The sequence below is a fragment of the Pan troglodytes genome, chromosome 11, assembly GCF_028858775.2.
Source record: "Pan troglodytes isolate AG18354 chromosome 11, NHGRI_mPanTro3-v2.0_pri, whole genome shotgun sequence".
In the NCBI taxonomy this organism is placed as follows: Eukaryota; Metazoa; Chordata; class Mammalia; order Primates; family Hominidae; genus Pan; species Pan troglodytes.
Window position 1 is genome coordinate 47,499,525 of NC_072409.2, and position 20,529 is coordinate 47,520,053.

The window sequence follows — 20,529 nt, forward strand, 5'->3', positions numbered from 1 at the left end:
GACAACCTATCTGATCTATAAACTGAAAAGCACTTGAGTTAACACTCCTGAATCTTGAGTGAGCACACACTATGGAAAGTCCCTGAGAGAAGAGGTGGTTTGTTCCCCTTGAGCCCAGACCCTAGAGAAACTGCCACAAGAGCATACTCTATCTTCCTCCTACCATCCAAGAAATTACCTGAAGCCATTAACTAGGGTGGCCATGCACAGGGGAAAGGGAGAAACCCAGATTTTCAGGGATACATAGGCACAGGCTCTGGGCTGATACAAATCCAAACCAGACTGGAGATTGATGTGGGAGGTGAGATGGTCAGGGGAGAAATAGAATTTTGGCCAAAGTCTATTTCACAGTAGGCCAGTGGCTCTGGAAGCCCATCTTGTGGTTATTTTTCTAGCTCCTGAATGTAAAGTTGAGATAGAAATACTCGACAACTGCTCAAATCTCTACACTGATTTCCTTATCAATGTGGAGGGTGGGGCTAGGGTCCCTCTGGTAGAAATGGTCAAATGGAAACCCCTGGAACTACCTTTCCCTATAAAACCAAAATCGCCAAGCATATCTGGTGAATTTCAAAGATGGTGCACCATCAGAAACTTGCAAGATGCAGAGGAGGCGACTTTCGTGTCCTCTTCATGCAGAGGACAGGCGATTCTTGGAGAATGACAATAAATTATCATACATGTAATAATATATGACTACAACTGTAGCCATTCTTCAAGAGGTAGCTTTTTTGGTGGAGCAAATCAACACAGCCCTTGTCTCCTGGTATGCACCTTTTGTATTGGCTAACGCTTTCTCTACATTCAAATAAATAGAAAGCAGCAGGAGCGATGTGCTTTCATCAGACAGGAATGTGGTACTCCTTCATGGTTTCAGGGCCATTTAATTAGAAAACTAAAAAATACATTTTCAAGACTCCTTTGCAGCTAGGATTCTGGAGGTAAATTAGTGTCATTTAGATTCACTAGAGTGAAGATTGGCTAACTATGGCCCAGGGACCAAGTCTATTTTTGTAAACAGGTGCACAGAATACTCATTCATTTACTTATTACTTTGGCTGTTTCAACACTGTAATGGCAGAGTGGAGTGGCTGTGACAGAGAGTCTATGGCCCACAAAGCCACAAATCTGGACTCTCTGACCCTTTCTAGCACATGTTTGCTGGCCCGTGATGTGGAGCAAGAGGTGAGGCAGGGCTGAAGCTGGGCCTCCCTACAGCTTCTGTCTTTCACTGTGGGTTCAGGAGAGTCATGGATTTCTTCTAAGTTTTTCCAGTGTTTATCTTTGATTTCCTGAGTCTCAGGGACAGTCACATCTCGATGGTTTGGGTGTTAGTCCCTAGAGCTTCCAACCTAGACTGCCTGGCTCCAGCGTTGACCTCAGAGGCAATAATTCCCCCACTGGCCGGTTCTCATTGTTCTGAGGGTCATTTGAAGAGTCACAGCCTAAAACCTGCTTCTTCAATAATTTTTTTTTTTTTTTGAGATGGAGTCTTGCTCTGTCGCCCAGGCTGGAAATGCAGCGGCACGATCTTGGCTCACTGCAACCTCTGTCTCCTGGGTTCAAGTGATTCTCCTGCCTCGGCCTCCCGAGTAGCTGGGACTATAGGTGTGCACCACCATGCCTAGCTAAGTTTTGTATTTTTAGTAGAGATGGGGTTTCATCGTGTTGGCCAGGAAGATCTCAATCTCTTGACCTCATGACCTGGCAGCCTCGGCCTCCCAAAGTGCTGGGATTACAGGTGTGAGCCACCGTGCCCAGCCTCTTCAATAATTTTTAAAACACTAAATTCCAAATATTAAACCTTCTTCAATCAAGTACCTAGAATTACTTTGGTTTCCTAAACTGAATCCTGGATATTACATTCCTCAAGCCTGTGTACCAGTGATTGGCATTTAAATACACAGAGTTCTTCATATATATCAATTTTTTGTAATATGTAATAAAAATGTATATGTTATATGTATAAATCGAGACAAAGACGGTGTTGAGGATATTACAAGATTTTAAAATTTAATAAATTAAATGGCAAAGACTAATGTTACTGCACAATCACAATATGTTAAATGGAAAATCCCCTGCAGAGTGATTTGATTGGAAACATCATTAGGCCCCAGCTTTTCCTGACTCTGAAGCTCTGGTCCACTCAAGAGGTTCTGCCATGGTTGGAATGTCTGATTTCATAGGTACAGAAAGATTGCTGATAAGAGAGCTTCCTGATTTTTTGGTGTGGGTGCTGTGCTATCTCCAAGGTCTGTTGAAAAAGAGTGGAGGTGGCTGAGCAGCAGAGATGTTTGTTATGCAACTCAGCTTCCTCATGAGGTCATCTCTGAGGGCAGGTGTGGTCTGCTTCATCAGGATATCTCAGGTCTGAAAGAAACCATTGGCTCCAACCAGAGAAGATCTGAGAGTGACAAACCTGAAGTCAATTATGACAAGATGACATCATGGCTTCTGTCTCAGGTAACAGCAGCCATGCACGTCATTATGATGATCTGACTTGGTTTTCTGAGTTTGCCCTGGGGCAGGGTGAGGGTTGGGCAAGGAGCCAGAATCCAGGCATGCTCCCTGGGCACCTTGCCATTATTCAGTTCCTAATGAAGCTTGGAAGCATTACCCCTCCCCGAATCAAAGCACGGGTTTCCACCTCCCTAGCCCCACCCTGAATCCTCCATGCTTCTCAGTTCATTGAGAAATAGGTGGAGAGCCCTCTGATGATTTCGGACTGACTCATTCAATTATTTTGCAAAAAAAATGAGTTCAAATTCAAGAGTCTAGGTTTCTTTGAGTTTCTGTTTTCTTCTTCTTTCATTCTATTCTCCCATTTGACCTTTAACTTTTCTTCACAGCTTTAGGGGGAAAATGAGCAAATTCCTCAAAGGTTTCCACTAGAGGAATAAAAAAGACTAATTCCTGGAAATAGAGATGGCAGGTTGATCCCTATTCTTTTGGCACAGAATCTATATTTAATATGATATTGAGAACTTACTGTCTGTAAACATGATAGAACTACATTATGTGTTAACTTGGAAACAAAATCTGTGTTTACCATATTCCAGAAGAGAGATTTCTATTCTTGTCCAAGTGGGACACATTGGGCTCCTGACCAGATGTGGTTTTCTAGAAAGACGAAAAAATGGGAGTAAGACTTCCAAATGGCTTTCGTGGTTGGCCCGCGATTTATACACAATGATGGCAACATGGTGGTTCTCTCCTCTGGGATTTATTTGACATGACACACAATTAGAGCTATGAAACAAAAACCTTTCCCTAACAAACAGAAAATGGGACCCCAGGAAGCTGAAAAATAATGGAGGGAGCCAAAGATGGGTAGTAGAAAAAGCTGTATCTTATAAAAACTAATCTGGCCATGGGGCTGTTCACAAACAATTCATTATCATTTCTCTTGTGGTCTCTCTGAGGGCTTTCTGGCTGTTTGAATGCTGTATTTTCATAAGATAGTTTCAAACAAAAGGCCAGAAGGACAGTGGGAGCAGAATAAAAATTAAACGTGTTGACTTTGTTTGGTGCCCTGTAGGTAAAATGTCACATCTTGTCCTCAGCTCCTGAAGATGTAATTACCCGACTCATTTCCCAGAGCTGCTGTGCAATTCATATTGCTTCCAGGTAACAGATTATGCAAACTCATGATTGCAAACAGGAACCGAGCTGTTTTGAGGATGAAGTTTTGTTAGTTCAGGGTATCTGCAAATGCAGTTGTTTGGCTTCTCTATCATACTCTGGCACTGATGGTAATTGTGCCGTGTAGAAAATGCAGAATTGTTACGAGCGTCACATGCCTAGGCTTGTTGGCAGACGTGGGCCCAGGCTGGCTGGAAGTGTTTCAGCCCTGTGTTTCTGCCGCTCAGGGAAGACAGCTAGGAACTTGATGCACTATTCACAAAGGTTTATCACAGGCCTACTGTGTGTTGAGTGAGCTCCAAAGGCTAACATTTCCTACTGGCTTCGGGTAGGACGAGCAGTGTGGCTGTTGGTCTCTCGGGTGGCCTGCCCGGGCTATACTATTCCACTGGGCACTGTAGGCAGAAGCATGTTTTACTTTTGTGGTTAGAATACCTCAAGTTTTCTGTGAAACTCCAGGCACCAAGTTTCAGTTCCCAAGGAAAAGTAGGGTGCCACACAGTGGCATGGACTGAAGTGGCCAGTGTTTTCCCATCCCATCATGGGATGGGAAGCAATTGGCTTCGTTGCTCCTGGCGTCAGTCCATCCAGTAACATAAGCTATTCGCATTACAAGCAAGCAACTGGACAATGAAACACATCTCTTCTCATTTTATTGCATTTGCTTTTGTTCTGCATGCACCCACACACACACACTCATACACACACATTCACACACACACACATATGCACATACACACTCTCTTTTCCCCCAGGCCTCTGAGTCCAAAGCAAGAGTTACTGACTAAACAAACTGGCTTTTCTTTCATTCTTTCTACAAGATATGAAAGCAAATGAGATTATTTCTGAAACACACCACAACTAAATTGCCAAGTGAGAGTTTTGCATAAAGTCCACGTGTGAGGCAATATACATAATGTTACTTTTAAAGAAATTCCTGAAACTCTTTTCTTCCAAGATAAACAGTGTGTGTTTATCACAGATTCTAGGGGATTTCGATTCACTATGATATTCCAGAAGTATTCAGCTTTGCTCTTGCTTTAGTTCTATGCATCCCCTTACAAAGTTCTGTTTTGTTTTGTTTCTTTTAAGTTTACCTGTATCATCTTTTTCATCTTTCTAGCCGTTGTTTTACCCAAAGCCCTTGCTTGGGGGCTAGAGCACGTTGTATTTGCAAAGATGGTCACACTAATATATACTCCATCCCATGACTCTTCCTACAGTGCAATGCTAACCCCCACTGAGGTGTGAGGGAGTCTCACCCTCACACCTGGGGACACCCCTATTACTGCCTGGACCAATAGAATACAGGGAAAGTGATGCTGTGGGATTTCCAAGCTAGGCCGTAAAAGGCAATATGGCTTCTACCTGGCTTTCTTGGGTGCTTTTCCTTGGCTTCCAGCCACCTCATTGTGAGGAAGCCCAGCCTGCAAGGAGACGCCATGTGTGGGTGTTCCAGCCAAAAACCGGAAGCCTGTGTGGACTGCCACACCCACCAGTTTGTTTGTTTTGTTTTTCATTTGGTGATTAGATTCTCCAGTTTATGTGCCTGCAGATGGTCCCTGCTACTGCTTCGAGTGCCTCAGTGGAGACTCCAGACACCATGAGGCGGCGACAAGCCACCCTGTCTGAATTCCTGACCCACAGGAACTATGACAGGTGATAAAAAGTCATTATTTTAAGCTGCTAAATGTGAGGGGAATTTGTTAGGTTGCCATAGATAACCAATACAGGACCTCTTGTATCCCAGCCGAGTGGTTTAGCTGCCATGTGCAGTAACCTCAGGAATCACCGAGTGGAGGTTCCTCAGCTCTATTTCCAATTTCTTCCTTTAAAAATGTGTCTTTTACGGTCCCCTTTACTAGCCAGTTATGAAATTGCTGGACAATACAACAGATCTAGATATGTGACATACATTTGTATGACTATATGTTCATATATAACATATATATTATTCATATACCTAACAGTAATATAGAGAAGCAAAAGGAAAATAATTCTTCATAAAATAACATGAAATTCAATATATGGTCATTTCTTCTGCAATGTGTTCCTAAAATCACTTGCTATGGAATTTTGCATAATAAAAATAACAGAGCTTGTGGGGAAATGAGGTTAGTGACAGAATACCCAACACCTATACAGTAAGTTTTTCATGACGTTCATAGGCTCTTGGAAACAGTGACTGTAAGGAAATCTGCATGGAAAGAAACCAATTTCCCTATAGGCTAATTGATATCCACAAGAGTTAAGTTCCTGTAGCATATTTCTGATAGCAAAAACATCACCAAACTTCTAAATGAAGACCCAAACACTTGTAATATTAAACATTAAAACAATAAAATAAATGTAATATTAAACATTAAAATAAAAGCTATAACACATTTAAGACAAATTAATAAAAACAAGTAAGAGAATTGTTTACCTGCTTATTCCAGTTCAGGGTTGAGGGTGGCCGAAGCCTATCTCCAAAGCTTAGGGCGCAAGGCGGGAACCAGCCCTGAATAGGACACACTCCCATCGCAGGGCGCGTGCACACCACCTGCACTCACTCATACTGGGATGTGTAGACATGGCAGTTCACCTCATAGGCACACCTTTGGGATGTGGGAGGAAACAGGAGTAGCCAGAAAAAACCTACACAGACCTAGAGAGAATGTGCAAACTTCACACAGATGGTGGCCCCACCAGGGGGAATTCATTTTTTTTTCTCTTCAACATTATAACAAAATGACTTTGAAATAAAATGATGTTATTCCAGGACCTGCTATATAATTTTGTAATTAATTCATTACAAAATAAATAATAAACTTTATTAAAATTCTGCCATAGTTTGAGACACCTTAAATTCTCAGTCAATAAATATATGTATATATATATGCATGTAGGTATATATATATATATATATATATATATATATATATACACACACACACACACACATACACACACCATTTACCTTGACAAACACATGCAGTTTGGAGGGTGGATGTGGTTTTGGAGAAGGGGTGTGTATTAGTCTGTTTTCACGCTGCTAATAAAAATATACCCAAGACTTAGTAATTTATAAAAGAAAGAGGTTTAATGGACTCACAGTTTCACATGTGGAGAGGCCTCACAATCATGGTGGAAGAGCAAGGGACATCTTACATGGTGGCAGGCAAGGCAGAATGAGATCCAAGTGAAAGAGGTTTCCCCTTATAAAACCACCAGATCTCCTGAGACTTATTCACTACCGCGAGAACAGTATGGGGAAAACCACCCCCATGATTCAATTATCTCCCACTGAGTTCCTCCCACAACACATGGGAATTGTGGGAGCTACAGTTCAAGATGATATTTGGGTGGGGACACAGCCAAACCATATAGGGGTGGATGGAAAGGCCTGTCATTTATGGAATGAAATATTTCCATACAAGAATGGGCATTGGCCTATTTTGGTGCCTTCTCACTGGTTTAAAATAAAAATTCTGCTGCATTCAGTGGTAGTTTTCATCTTCAACCCACTGCAAGTAATTTTTGGCCATATTTCAGACAGCTGATAACTCTACTATTTCATTTCGTTGTTGCTCTCAAAGCCACTTCCCTGATGTTGTGCAATGTGGATTCCTACAGGTGCGATGCTTTTGCAATATCACGTGATCTTTGTCTTTCCAAATATTTTATTATATCAAGCTACTCCTCAATATTCAAGGCTTTTCTTTGACTTGCATACTTGGATTCTTATAACCCAAATGATTGCTTATGTTTGAGACTCTGTAATGGATACTTCTATCAAGAACGTCTAACACTCAGGAGACCAGCTCTGTGCACTTGCAGGGCTCACCATGGGCCAGCTTGGTAGCAGGCGGGAGCACCTCAGCAGGAGACTGCTTTGAGCCAGTGGCATTTCTCATGCACACCACCTGGTGTTGCAGCAGCATGAAACTAACCCACCTCATGGAAAATGGCTGGGCTTTTCTGTTTTTCTGTTTTTGTTTGTTTGTTTTGTTTTTCATTTGGTGATTAGATTCTCCAGTTTATGTGTCATGTATTGTGATGGTTAAAGATGGCTGTAAATTCCTTGCCACGCCCACTTTGAAAAGTGGAGCCTCTTTCCCTTCCCTTTGGATCTGGGCTGGACCTGTGATTTGCTTTGAGCCATAGAATACAGTGGAAGTGACGCTCTGTAACTTCTGAGGCTAAGCTATTCCACACTGGGAACGTTGTCTCTTTGAACTCCCACATAATGAGGGGAGAAGCCCAAGCACCATGGAAAGGCCATTTGGAGGGAAACTGAGCCTCTCCAGTCTGCAGCAAAGTGAAGCTACTAGCTGACGTGGTTGGCAAGTGCTGTGTGCCCCATCTTAAATGTCCCAGCCCAGTCAGCCTCCAGATGACTGCAAGTGACACTATGTGGGTCAGAACAACCATCCTGCTGATTCCAGTCAACTTACAGAACCATGAGGCACAATGCACAGTTTTGTTGTTTTGAGCTACTATTTTCAGGGTGCTTTGTGTATGCAAATACATAATTGAAGCAGCATGTGAACAAATTCTTCACAACATGTGTTGTAATAGAAGAAAATTTCAGGCCAATATCCCTGATGAACATCGATGCGAAAATCCTCAATAAAATACTGGCAAACCAAATCCAGCAGCACACTGAAAAGCTAATCCACCATGATCAAGTTGGCTTCATCCCTGGGATGCAAGGCTGGTTCAACATACGCAAATCAATAAACATAATCCATCACATAAACAGAACCGATGACAAAACCCACATGATTATCTCAATAGATGAAGAAAAGGCCTTTGACAAAATTCAACAGCCCTTCGCTAAAAACTCTCAATAAACTAGGTATTGATGGAATGTATCTCAAAATAATAAGAGCTATTTATGACAAGCCCACAGCCAATATCATACTGAATGGGCAAAAACTGGAAGCATTCCTTTTGAAAACTGGCACAGGGCAAGGATGCCCTTTCTCACCACTCCTATTCAACATAGTATTGGAAGTTCTGGGCAGGGCAATCAGGCAAGAGAAAGAAGTAAAGGGTATTCAGTTAGGAAAAGAGGAAGTCAAATTGTCCTCGTTTGCAGATGACATGATTGTATATTTAGAAAACCCCATCGTCTCAGCCCAAAATCTCCTTAAGCTGATAAGCAACTTCAGCAAAGTCTCAGGATACAAAATCAGTGTGCAAAAATCACAAGCATTCCTATACACCAATAACAAACAAACAGAGAGCCAAATCATCAGTGAACTCCCATTCACAATTGCTACAAAGAGAATAAAATACCTAGGAAAGCAACTTACAAAGGATGTGAAGGACCTCTTCAAGGAGAACTACAAACCACTGCTCAACGAAATAAAAGAGGACACAAACAAATGTAAAAACATTCCATGCTCATGGATAGGAAGAATCAATATTGTGAAAATGGCCATACTGTCCAAAGTAATTTATAGATTCAATGCTATCCTCATCAAGCTACCATTGAGTTTTTCACAGAATTGGAAAAACTACTTTAAATTTTATATGGAACCAAAAAGAGCCAGCATAACCAAGACAATCCTAAGCAAAAAGAACAAAGCTGGAGGCATCACACTACCTGACTTCAAACTATACTACAAGGCTACAGTAACCAAAACAGCATGGTACTGGTACCAAAACAGATGTATAGACCAATGGAACAGAACAGAGATCTCAGAAGTAACACCACACATCTACAACCATCTGATCTTTGAGAAACCTGAGAAAAACAAGCAATGGTGAAAGGATTCCCTATTTAATAAATGATGTTAGGAAAACTGGCTCATCATACGCAGAAAGCTGAAACTGGATCCCTTCCTTATATCTTATACAAAAATTAACTCAAGATGTATTAAAGACTTAAATGTTAGACCTAAAACCATAAAAACCCTAGAAGAAAATCTAGGCAATACAATTCAGGACATAGGCATGGGCAAAGACTTCATGACTAAAACACCAAAAGCAATGGCAACAAAAGCCAAAATTGACAAATGGGATCTAATTAAACTAAAGAGCTTCTGCACAGTAAAAGAAACTATCATCAGAGTGCTCAGGCAACCTACAGAATGGGAGAAAATTTTTGCAATCTACTCATCTGACAAAGGGCTAATATCCAGAATCTACAAAGAACTTAAACAAATTGACAAGAAAAAAACAAACAACCCCATCAAAAAGTGGGCAAAGGATATACACAGACACTTCTCCAAAGAAGACATTTATGTGGCCAACAAACATGACAAAAAGCTCATCATCGCTGGTCATTAGAGAAATGCAAATCAAAACCACAATGAGATACCATCTCATGCTTGTTAGAATGGCAATTATTAAAGTCAGGAAACAACAGATGCCGGAGAGGATGTGGAGAAATAGGAATGCTTTTACACTGTTGGTGGGAGTGTAAATTGTTCAACCATTGTGGAACACAGTGTGGCAATTCCTCAAGGATCTAGAACTAGAAATACCATTTGACCTAGCAATCCCATTACTGGGTATATACCCAAAGGATTATAAATCATTGTACTATAAAGGCACATGCACATGTATGTTTATTGCGGCACTGTTCACAATAGCAAAGACTTGGAACCAACCCAAATGCCCATCAATGATAGACTGGATAAAGAAAATGTGGCACATATATACCATGGAATACTATGCATCCATAAAAAAGGATTAGTTCATATCCTTTGTAGGGACATGGATGAAGCTGGAAACCATCATTCTCAGCAAACTAACACGAGAACAGAAAACCAAACACTGCATGTTCTCACTCATAAGTGGGAGTTGAACAATGAGAACACATGGACATGGTGGGGGTGGGGGGGCGGGCATCACACAACAGGGCCTGTCAGGTAATTGGGGGCTGGGGGAAGGATAGCATTGGGAGAAATACCTAATGTCGGTGACAGGTTGATGGATGCAGCAAACCACCATGGCACGTGTATACCTATATAACAAACCTGCACGTTCTGCACATGTACCCCAGAACTTAAAGTATAACAAAAAAAAGAAGAGACAGTATATCACTAAGAGACAGAGATAACTATTAATAGATTATTGTACCTACTTAAAATAAAAAGGTTTAATTTGAAAAAAGGAAACCAATATTCAACTAAAAATTTGTTTCTATATTTGACATTTTGAAATAAATAAATACACACACACACACACACACACACACACACAATCATTTTGAATGCCCAAGTCATGAATGCAGACTGACGATACAAGTGTTGGTTTTGTGACTCAAGCATCACAAGTAGTTTTGTCATCAGGAATGTGATTTTCTAAAGTGATGAGCCACTCTTGCTAAAGTTCCAAGGAAAACAGAGAACAATCTCCTCTTAATTTACACAATAGATATATTCTTGGAAAAGTCAATGAATTTTAAACCCGTGTAAAAATATCCCTTCTATTTACATGTAAAGAGTTAGATTATTGGCTCAGATCATTATAAGCAGGTTGCTCCATCTATGTGAAAATCCAAGTGGGCATTCAAAATTCATATGGGATGAGGGGAAGTTTGTTATTTTGTGGGATGTCTAGCATCCCTATTTTCTTCCTACCGAATGCCAGAAGCACCCCCAATTGTTGTAGCAAATGATTAAACTCAGAGTCTGATTCTGTCATGGCTGAATTACAAAGCAAATTGAATTCCTTAACTCACAATTTGTCTTTTGTGAAATTTAGAGCACTGACTGGGAAGAAGTGGGATTTTGAAAACTGGAGTATGGACATAGGAACAGATGCAAGCAAACTGGGGGCCTCAAACCCCTAAATTCTACCATGTCTTCATTGACAGCTGTGTAGGAAAGAGTTTTAACAGAGCAAGGCCTGAGAATGCTCTCCTTAGAAAGGTCTGCTTATAAGGTTGAGCCTTGGTTGATTTCTGGGAACTTGGATTTTGGGAGAGTTTCCCTATTCTCTAAATGGCAACGGTTGCTCATGCTGTTTAACCTGTTTGTGCAAACAATTTGATCTAGGCTGAGATTGATTTTCCTTCTGGGACTCTGGAATTTTGGTATGTGCTAAGCAGACAGTGGTTGTGTGAACAGCCCTCAATAAAAACCCTGGTCTGTCTCTCTGGTAGATGATATTTTACAGGTGTTGTCACAACTAGATGCTGGAGAAATTAGTCCAGACTCTGTGACTCTGCAGGGAGAGGACTCTAGGAAGCTGTGCCTAGTTTCCTCCAGACTTTGTCCTATTGACCTTTTTTCTTTGCTGATTTTGCTTTTTTATCCTTTTGAGGTAATACATCATAACAGTGAGTACAACTGTATGCTGAGTCCTCCTAGCTAATCACTGAGGTGGGGAGTGGTCTTGGGGACCCCCAGTACAACAGTAGAAGCAGCTTCTTCCCCCTGCCTGAGGTTATCCCCCCTTTACTGAAGACTTATGATGAGCTTTTCTGACCTAGTGACTCTGTAGGCACTGCTGATCCTCCTCTGGACCTACAGACCTATCGTGAGGCTCAAGTCCCAGTAGATCCTAAGGTGAAGTACAAGTTGTGACCCACAGAGAGGTGTGGTGGACACCAAAAGAACTATGTGATGTTTCTAGCTTATAGTGACAGAAACCTGGGGAATATATGTGGGAATGGATCTTAAGGGTGTGGCATCAAAGTGGAAGGAATATAAAGTTGTATCAGTCTGAAATTACCGATACAGGCTCACTGAGAGTATGGACTCAGTGTTTTAATGTGATGGGTTAGAAAGGACTCTAATAGTTTGATTGGTTGACTGAGATATGTGTGTTAAAGACTCTGCCAGTGAAGTCTCAGAAAAACGTGAGGAGCATTATAGAAAAAGCTGAATCACTTTAAACAGATTGCTAGTAGAAATCTGGACTTTAAGGATACTACTGACATGGGCCAAGAAGGAAGTGAGAAACACGTTATTGGAAACCTGAAGAAAAGAGATCCTTGTTATATAATTGCAGAAAGTTTAGTGAAATTGTGTCCAGTTGTTACATAAAAAGCAGAACTCATAAGTAATAAACTGGAATATATGGCTAAGGAAATTTCCAGGCAAAGTGTTGAAGGTGCTGCTTGGTTTTTTCTCGCTTTTTATGTTAAAATGTAATAGAAGAGAGACATATTGAAGGAAGACTTATTGAAGGGACAATGACTTGATAATTTCAAAAGTTTAGCCTCTCCAGGTGGCAAAAAATACCCCTAGAAGTCAGAGATGGATGCCAAAATTATGACATACAGAAAAGGCTATGTGTTTGTGCAGCTCTTTGCTGAAACCCTGGAAAGCTCAGAGGTCTAGTGTATTCAGCCACATAATGACTCTTCCAAGGGATTAAGAGTGTTCCATGTAGATCTTCTAATCAAACCAGAGAGCCTCTGGGAAGCTTAAAAACACTGATGTTCAGCACTCCAAGCAGAAGCCAAAGATAGAGAAGAGATTATTAGAGAAAGATTTGTGTGTATAGCTTTTGTCTAATGCAGAGAAACCCAGTGAAAATACACACAAGGCCCACACACTTTAGAAAAAAACATTGTATTAGTGGAAATATTTTAGCAAAACACATTAGCAGAAAATAAAGATGCCAACTAGGACTAAATGGAATATAGATATTACAAAATGGCAAAAGCAGACTGATAAAATTCCCCAGCTGCAGACACCTGTCACCTTTTGTGAAAAACGGAGCATGACTCTAAGAGCTAAAGCAGGAGCCCAGAAGTTGAAGATGAAAGCCCAGAGCAGCTGAGAGACACAGGTTACCTGGCTTTGAGACCTGGTGGATTTTGCCCAGCTGGGTTTCAAAACAGATTGAAACAAATGACTCATTTTTACCTTCCATTTCCCCAATTTTGGACTTGAGTTCTATAACTGTTATTCTTTCCACCATTGTGTGTTGGGAGTATTGGAGAAAGATACCTTGTGTCTTTTATTTCACAGGTGTGTAGGTGGAGACAAATTGTGCCCCCGGAGCTGTACTTAATGGGTGACACTCAGAAGCTTTATCTACACCTGATTCAGATAAGTAGATAATGAGTTTTGGGCTTTTGAGCTGGTGAGATTCTGGACTTTATCTAGTGTGATAATGGGATGAGACTGTTGGAAACCTTGGGGAGCAGGTAAATGTTTTCTGCAAGTGAGAGTGAATTATGGGGCCAGAGTTTGTACCCTGGTGGACAGAACTGTAGGTGGCCCTAATGATCTCTGCCCCCAGTGCTGCATCCATGATTAGGTTAAGTGATATAGCAAAGAAATCCTGCCTATGTGGTTACGGTCACTAATGAGTTGATGTTAAAATAAAAACATAATCTGGGTGGGCCTAACCTAATCATATGAGCCCTTTAAATGTACAGTTTTACATAGATGGACCTGGAATCATTATCATAAGTGAAATAACTCAGAAACAGAAAGTTAAATACTGCATGTTCTCACTTGTAAGTGGGAGCTACACACTGGGTATGCATGGACATATAAAGTGGAATAGCAGATGTTAGAGACTCCAAAAGATGAGGAGATGGGAATGGGGTGAAGGTTAAAAAACTACCTATTTGGTACAATGTTCACTATTTGAGTGACGTGTACGCAAAAGTCCAGATTTCACCATGATGAAATATATCCACATACATGTAACAATACTGCACTTGTACCTCCTAAATCTATTTTTTTAAAGTGGAGTTTTATCTGATTGGTAGAAGAAGAGGAAGTCAGAGAGATTCCAAGTATGAGAAGTATTTGATGAACCATTACTGGCTTTGAAGATAGAGGAGGCCATGGAGCAAAGAATGCAAATGGCCTTAGGAGCTGAGAATGGCCCTTGACTGACAGCTAACAAAGAAATGGAGAAGTCAGTCAAGCAATAGCAAAAAATGGAATTCTCCCATCAACCTGAACAAGCTTAAAAGCAGACTCTTCCTCAGAACCTTGGTTAGAGCCCAGCCCAGCCAAAATTTCAGCCCTGAAAGATCCTAAGTAGAGACCCCAGTTGAGCCCACTTGGACTTCTGACCTACAGAACTGTGAGATAATGAATGGAAGTTGTTTGAAGCCATTAAGTTTATGGTAATTTGTTACACAACAATAGCCAACTAATAGACTCCATAATCCCAACAAACAACCTTAACTTCCATAAACAACTATTTATTGAACACTTACTGTACTGAAGGTATATGAAAGGGACATAAAGAGATAGCAACTATAAAAATGTAATTAGCTAATATTTATGGAGCAGTTCTACAATGTGCCATATAGTCTCCTGATTATGTGTGAATTATCTCATGTAATCTCCACAATCTGTGAAGGATGTAGTAGTTTATTACTAACAAAGGAGTAGAAACATGAAGGGTACATAAATTGTCTAAGGTTTATTTATAAAACACGACAGACAGTAAGCACAACCAGTATAATTTCCGTATTTTCTGGGGTAGTGCTGATTTAAAATATTCGGTCTTCTTGCCTCCTGATTGCATTTATAATTGTCAAACCACATTCCTGGGTATGTGGTTCAGAAAATATGGTCATCCTGCTTATAAAATAAAGACATATGTACCATAGGAGCCCTGACTCTCAAGGCAGCCATCTGTGTCAAGTGCAATGGGTCAAACATAGAGTGTTTCTTTAGTAAACACCACAAACTTGCTGTCTGCATGCTTCCTTAGAGGACACAGCGACTAATTGATGGTCAAATGGCATCCTTCAATGAAGACTGGGATTGGGCAAAACTGGGATAAACACTGGAACCTGTTTTAGTTATCTATTGCTGAGTCATAGGAACCTCAACAAGCCAGTAATGGCTTAAAACTCATGATTTTGTGTGTCTGGAATATTTCAGGGGCTTGTCTGGGGTGGTTCTTCTCTGCTCCGCCTGGCTAGGACTGTCACTTGGTGCTGCTCCTTGCTTTTCCCTCTCCACGTGACATCCTCATCCTTCAGGGCCTGTCAGTGGAACCTGGACTACTCACAGGTTGGTGGTCTTCAGATCGCCATACCTCTTTCATGGCGCTTGGCTTTCACAAAGCAGGAAGTGAAAGTTCCCAGACCTGTTAAGGACAACCACGAGTGGAACAGCATTCCCTCTGCTGTGTTCTATTGGACAAAGTGGTCAAAGGGTCTGACCGTCACATTGCAGGACAATCTGTGGATTGGGAACATATTGTTGGTGTCATCTTTGGAAAATACAGGCCACTATAGTGTTCCTTGAGAAATGTTATTTCTTCAGCCGCAGGGATATACTCCCGTTCTGAGAGTTAGGAAATAATGGAAATAAACTGAAGAGTAACAATTCAGACACACGTTGATGAGAACAGAGCATTTTCTTCCTGGGTTTCCCATTATATAAACACACAGAGGATCAGGTCATTATGGAGAGTGTGGGCCTACCAACCAGAAGGGTTTTATACCTCTTCTTAACTGCAACAGCTAGTTAGTCATTGCCTGCCAACTACCTCGTATCTGATCTTCCATCAGTTCTGGAGAGTTGCTGGAAATGTTCCCAAGCAACTGTGGTGCTGTTTCTGCAGGTAGAGGAGGGAAGAAAACAAGTAATGACAATTGAATTTTCCCTTTATTTTATATACTTATCACTATCATGCCATGGTTATTCATGCCACCCACAGCAAGTCCACACACATGTAAGGGAGAAGATTTTATGACATTCCTGCAGCCCTCACCACAGGGGGCTTGTCCTGTCCAGTATCTTCATCCTTTTGCATATAAGGACTGCTAACTGGATGAAATAGGCCCTGTTAAACTAGAGATAATTATTCATTTGAGAAAGACTATCATGTCTTCAAGTTATGCCAACATATGCATCAGATGCCAGCAGTTGCGTGATATATTATACTTGGTTCAGATTCAATCTAGATACTCTACATTTATTTCCTTATTTCCTGCCAGGAGACAAGGACTAGTATGATTTTCTATCATGAGCTTCAGGGGAAGTTTCCATATTAAATGTTGTTATCATTTATATTAATTATTAACATATTAGTACATAATATATCATAGTAATATATTAAAAATATTGGTATATATTCATTTGGAATTATTTTGAAATGTGCATTAAATTGATGGTTATATGGAGCCAAGATTCCTTATGCTTTTCTACATTAGTAGGAAGTTTTGGAACCAAATTTTTGGACCTCTTGGGTGTATAACATAGATTATCTCTCACTGTGCTCTGTGATCTTGTGGAGGTTGATGGCCTAAGAAAGAAACAGGATTGGGCTGACAGAAAATACCCTGCTGGAATAGGAAGATGGGGAGCTCACAGGGATGTCCCAGACCTCAGTACTTCTGCATAACAAACACCCAGACTCAGAGGCTTAAAATACAAACAATCATTCATTCTGATTGCGAATCGGCTTCACAGGTCACCCAACTTGTTACTGTCATCTTCTAGAATAATGTGGCATATTCAGGCTGTTTCAGAACCAATTAAAGTTGTCCTGAGGGGTTCAGTAAACATATAGCAGTAGGCTAAAAAGTATTAATCGAGACTGTGCCATGAGAACATCAGGCCAGCAGTTATCATGTAACTTGGATTTCCACACTCGTATTCAGCTTAAAATTATTCATTCAATTTTCCTTTAAGGGCACCTATATTTTAAGGGCCGTGGCTTCTCCTTTCTGGTCTGATAAAATAATAAAATGGTCACCATATTTTAATCTGGGTGCTTCGATGGACCTAGCGGAGGAACCTCCCCATTCCCAGCAGCATTATGATGTGGTATGTGTGAAGCCAAAGGCTGCAGGGGATGCCTGGAGACACGTGTGTGTGTGTGTGTGTGAGTGTGTGTGTGAGATTGTGTGTGTCTGTGGCTCTGCCCAGTGTAATTATTAGCTTGGAAATTACTCTAATCTGGTAAGTGCCAATGCAGTCATTCAATAATAACTCAGAGAATATTTGGACAGGTTGAGGAGAAAGTTGACTCTGATGTCAAAAAGAGTGTCAAGGAATAGGAAGCCCACAGAGAAAGATGAATGTAGAGAAAAATATTTTTTCAAGCACAAAACAATGAATGATGTAGGAAATACATAAGATTTGTGCTGGGTTAAACGGGTGCAAGAAATAAGAAAGCATATGTTCAGGACCAGACACAAATTATAGGCAACACTGCTTCCCTTCTAGCTTCTACTTTTATATTCCCAATACAGCTTGATAAAAATGAGTTTCTCTTAACAAAGTTAAAGAAAAATTGAATTGTTGATTCCCATTGTGTTTTCCCCATGGCAGTTTAAAATAGATCATCTTCTACGTCATTTTGTAACTGAAGAAGAAACACAGCTGGATTTGGGACTTGTAAGGGCAGGTTCTGACAGTCAGGACAGTGAGCGGATGAGATGAGATAATTGTTTTCTACACATTCAGACAGAAACCATGTGCCTGTGAATCCACCGTGAAAAAGCCGAGAAGGGAAATCATTTGCTCAACTTAAGTGTGAGACATCTCCCAAGATAAGGTGTTTCCAGTCCCAGAACCCACAGGAACATATAAGTCCCTCTGGAAGAACTGTCACATGGCCAGACCAGAGCAGGCATCATGTAGATTTTTCCAGAATAGCACGCTTAAGGAAAAATCAGTGCTCTTACCTATTAGGGAGGAGAGCTAATAGCAGCAAGGGTTAGTGTGTGCATCGACAGGCCACGTAAATCTGGGCTATGTGTTGGACCACATACATCTTCGTAGTAGAAGATCTTGCCCTATTTGTCCAGTATGTATGAATATGTAGAGAAAGGTTCAGATCTCCGGGGACGGCAGGGAAAGGAGCCCTCTGCTGGACCCACAGCTCCTCCTACTGTGAGGTCTAGAGCAGGGCTGCTTGGCCTCACACTGGTAGGTGTGGAGCACGTACGAGCTCTACATCCTCACTCTCCATTCCTCTCTACACTCACGTGGCTCCCACATCCGCTGACAAGAACCATCCTTCCAAATGAAACCCCATGTTCTTTTTTTTTTTTTTTTTTAGGTGGTGTCTCGCTCTGTCACCCAGCCTGGAGTGCAGTCGCATGATCTCAGCTCACTGCAATCTCTGCCTCCCGGGTTGAAGTGATTCTCCTGCCTCAGCTTCCCAAGTAGCTGGGATTACAGGCATGCACCACCATGCCTGGCTAAGTTTTGCATTTTTAGTAGAAACGAGGTTTCACCATGTTGCCCTGGCTCGTCTGGAACTCCTGACCTCAGGTGACCCGCTGGCCTCGGCCTCCCAAAGTGCTGGGATTACAGGCGTGAGCCACTGTGCCTGGCCCCCCATGCTGTTTCTAAAAGGAGGTGTAGCAGTAGTGTTTTCTCTCTTTCTTGATCTTGGATGATTCATTGGCACCCCTTAATGATTGGAACCCAAGGAAGTTCTCTGAGAGCCATTTACTAGACACCAGTATAAATTTTAAACTCAGGAAGGAATTGGCGCTTCCAGTTGTATTCAATGTATTCATTGTTGATGCAGGACAGCTATAAATAGATGAGATTCTGGAATTCCTATGAAAATGGGATCTCTAAGAAAGATTCCTAACAACTGGCTTTGGAGACGAGTAAGTGTGTATTTTCACCTTTAAGTCCATGAGATGCAGGGAGCCACTTCATGGGAGGATTTTGATGACATTTTACTTTGTGCATGCTCATTTTAACTGTACGACATTAAAACAGCAATTACACATATCAAAAGAGAGAACGGATAGCACTGGGGACCAAAAGGCTCACTTTCCCACAAATAGTCCCTTCTTCTGGATTTCATGGGTACCCATTAGTACCAGAATTTCCTGGGTTTGGCTATGGAAAGTTTCAAGTATATATTACATATATTATAAGATGAGGACAACTTGAAGCCACTACCTGTCGTCAGTGTGTAAGGAGGGAGGTAGTTTTTCTCAGGTGGGTGGAGGTGGGAGGTAGCCCAGGGAAAGGCATGAAGAGCAACAGGCTGGGAGGAGGGAGGAAGTGCAGTCAGCCTTGGAACCTTAGACAGACTGAGTGCTGCAGCTGGGCATGGGCGGTCAGCCTGCACTGACTCCTGAAGGCAAAGCAAGGGAGGGGAGAAGCATGTGGCTAAACAGAGAAGGGGAGGATTCTAGCCAGAACACACTGTTTGCTTTTATAAATGCCAGGGGTAGTGCATTGGCAAGCACCCTGCACAGAAGAATGGGGTGGGAGGGCTGGAGGAATACCTGGTCCAGTCCATCCAGGGGTCCTCCCATACCTGCATTCCCTGCCCATGATGTGATTTGATGCTCAACCTACATCAAATAACACCATGTGCTGAATGGGAAATGAGAGGAAAATATGAGGAGGCCTTATTATTCTTCACAATTTTGCCTATGTCCAATTCCATTCAGCATGATTGCTTTTGGTGCCCAGAGAAGCTGAGTTTCTAGTAAAAACATGTATATATAGGTGAGTGTATCTGTGTGTTTGTACATGTATGTATATGTGTGTGTATACATGTATATATAAGTATATGAAGATGGTGGTGTTCCTGCTGGCATCCTATGGCCAACTTGACTTCAGAGTACCCAGGGGAAGGCCTGGCTGGCCGGATGACCTCGCAGATGTCAGCTCCAGTGCGGACATGGTGCAATGACAGCCAGGGGTGTGGGAGCATCCTGAATGTGTCCCGTGGGAGGGCAGGGCCTCTGAAAGGGTCCTACTCAGGATATGTCTCCTGAAAGCCACCAGGGGGTGGAGAGAGAAGCAGGAGCCCAACAATGGCTCCATCCCTGCTCTGCTTTTGGCGGTTGTATAACATCCCTGAGTCCCAGATTATTTGTCTATCAAAAGGACAAATGAGGTGGCTCATGCCTGTAATCCCAGCACTTTGGGAGGCCAAGGTGGGCAGATCATTTGAGGCCAGGAGTTCGAGACCAGCCTGGCCAACATGGTGAAACCCCATCTCTACTAAAAATACAAAAATTAGCCA

The 20,529-nt window shown here is 41.7% G+C and overlaps 1 long non-coding RNA gene across 1 annotated transcript; it reads right to left on the reverse strand.

Annotated features, from left to right (window-relative positions):
- Positions 1–1,987: 1,987 nt before the first annotated feature.
- On the reverse strand, positions 1,988–6,817 carry LOC129136080 (uncharacterized). Its single transcript, XR_008537363.1, has 4 exons — positions 6,737–6,817; positions 6,068–6,239; positions 3,050–3,120; positions 1,988–2,419 (listed from the first exon to the last, which is right to left on the reverse strand). It is a non-coding gene; the product is annotated as an uncharacterized LOC129136080 (long non-coding RNA).
- Positions 6,818–20,529: the final 13,712 nt, after the last annotated feature.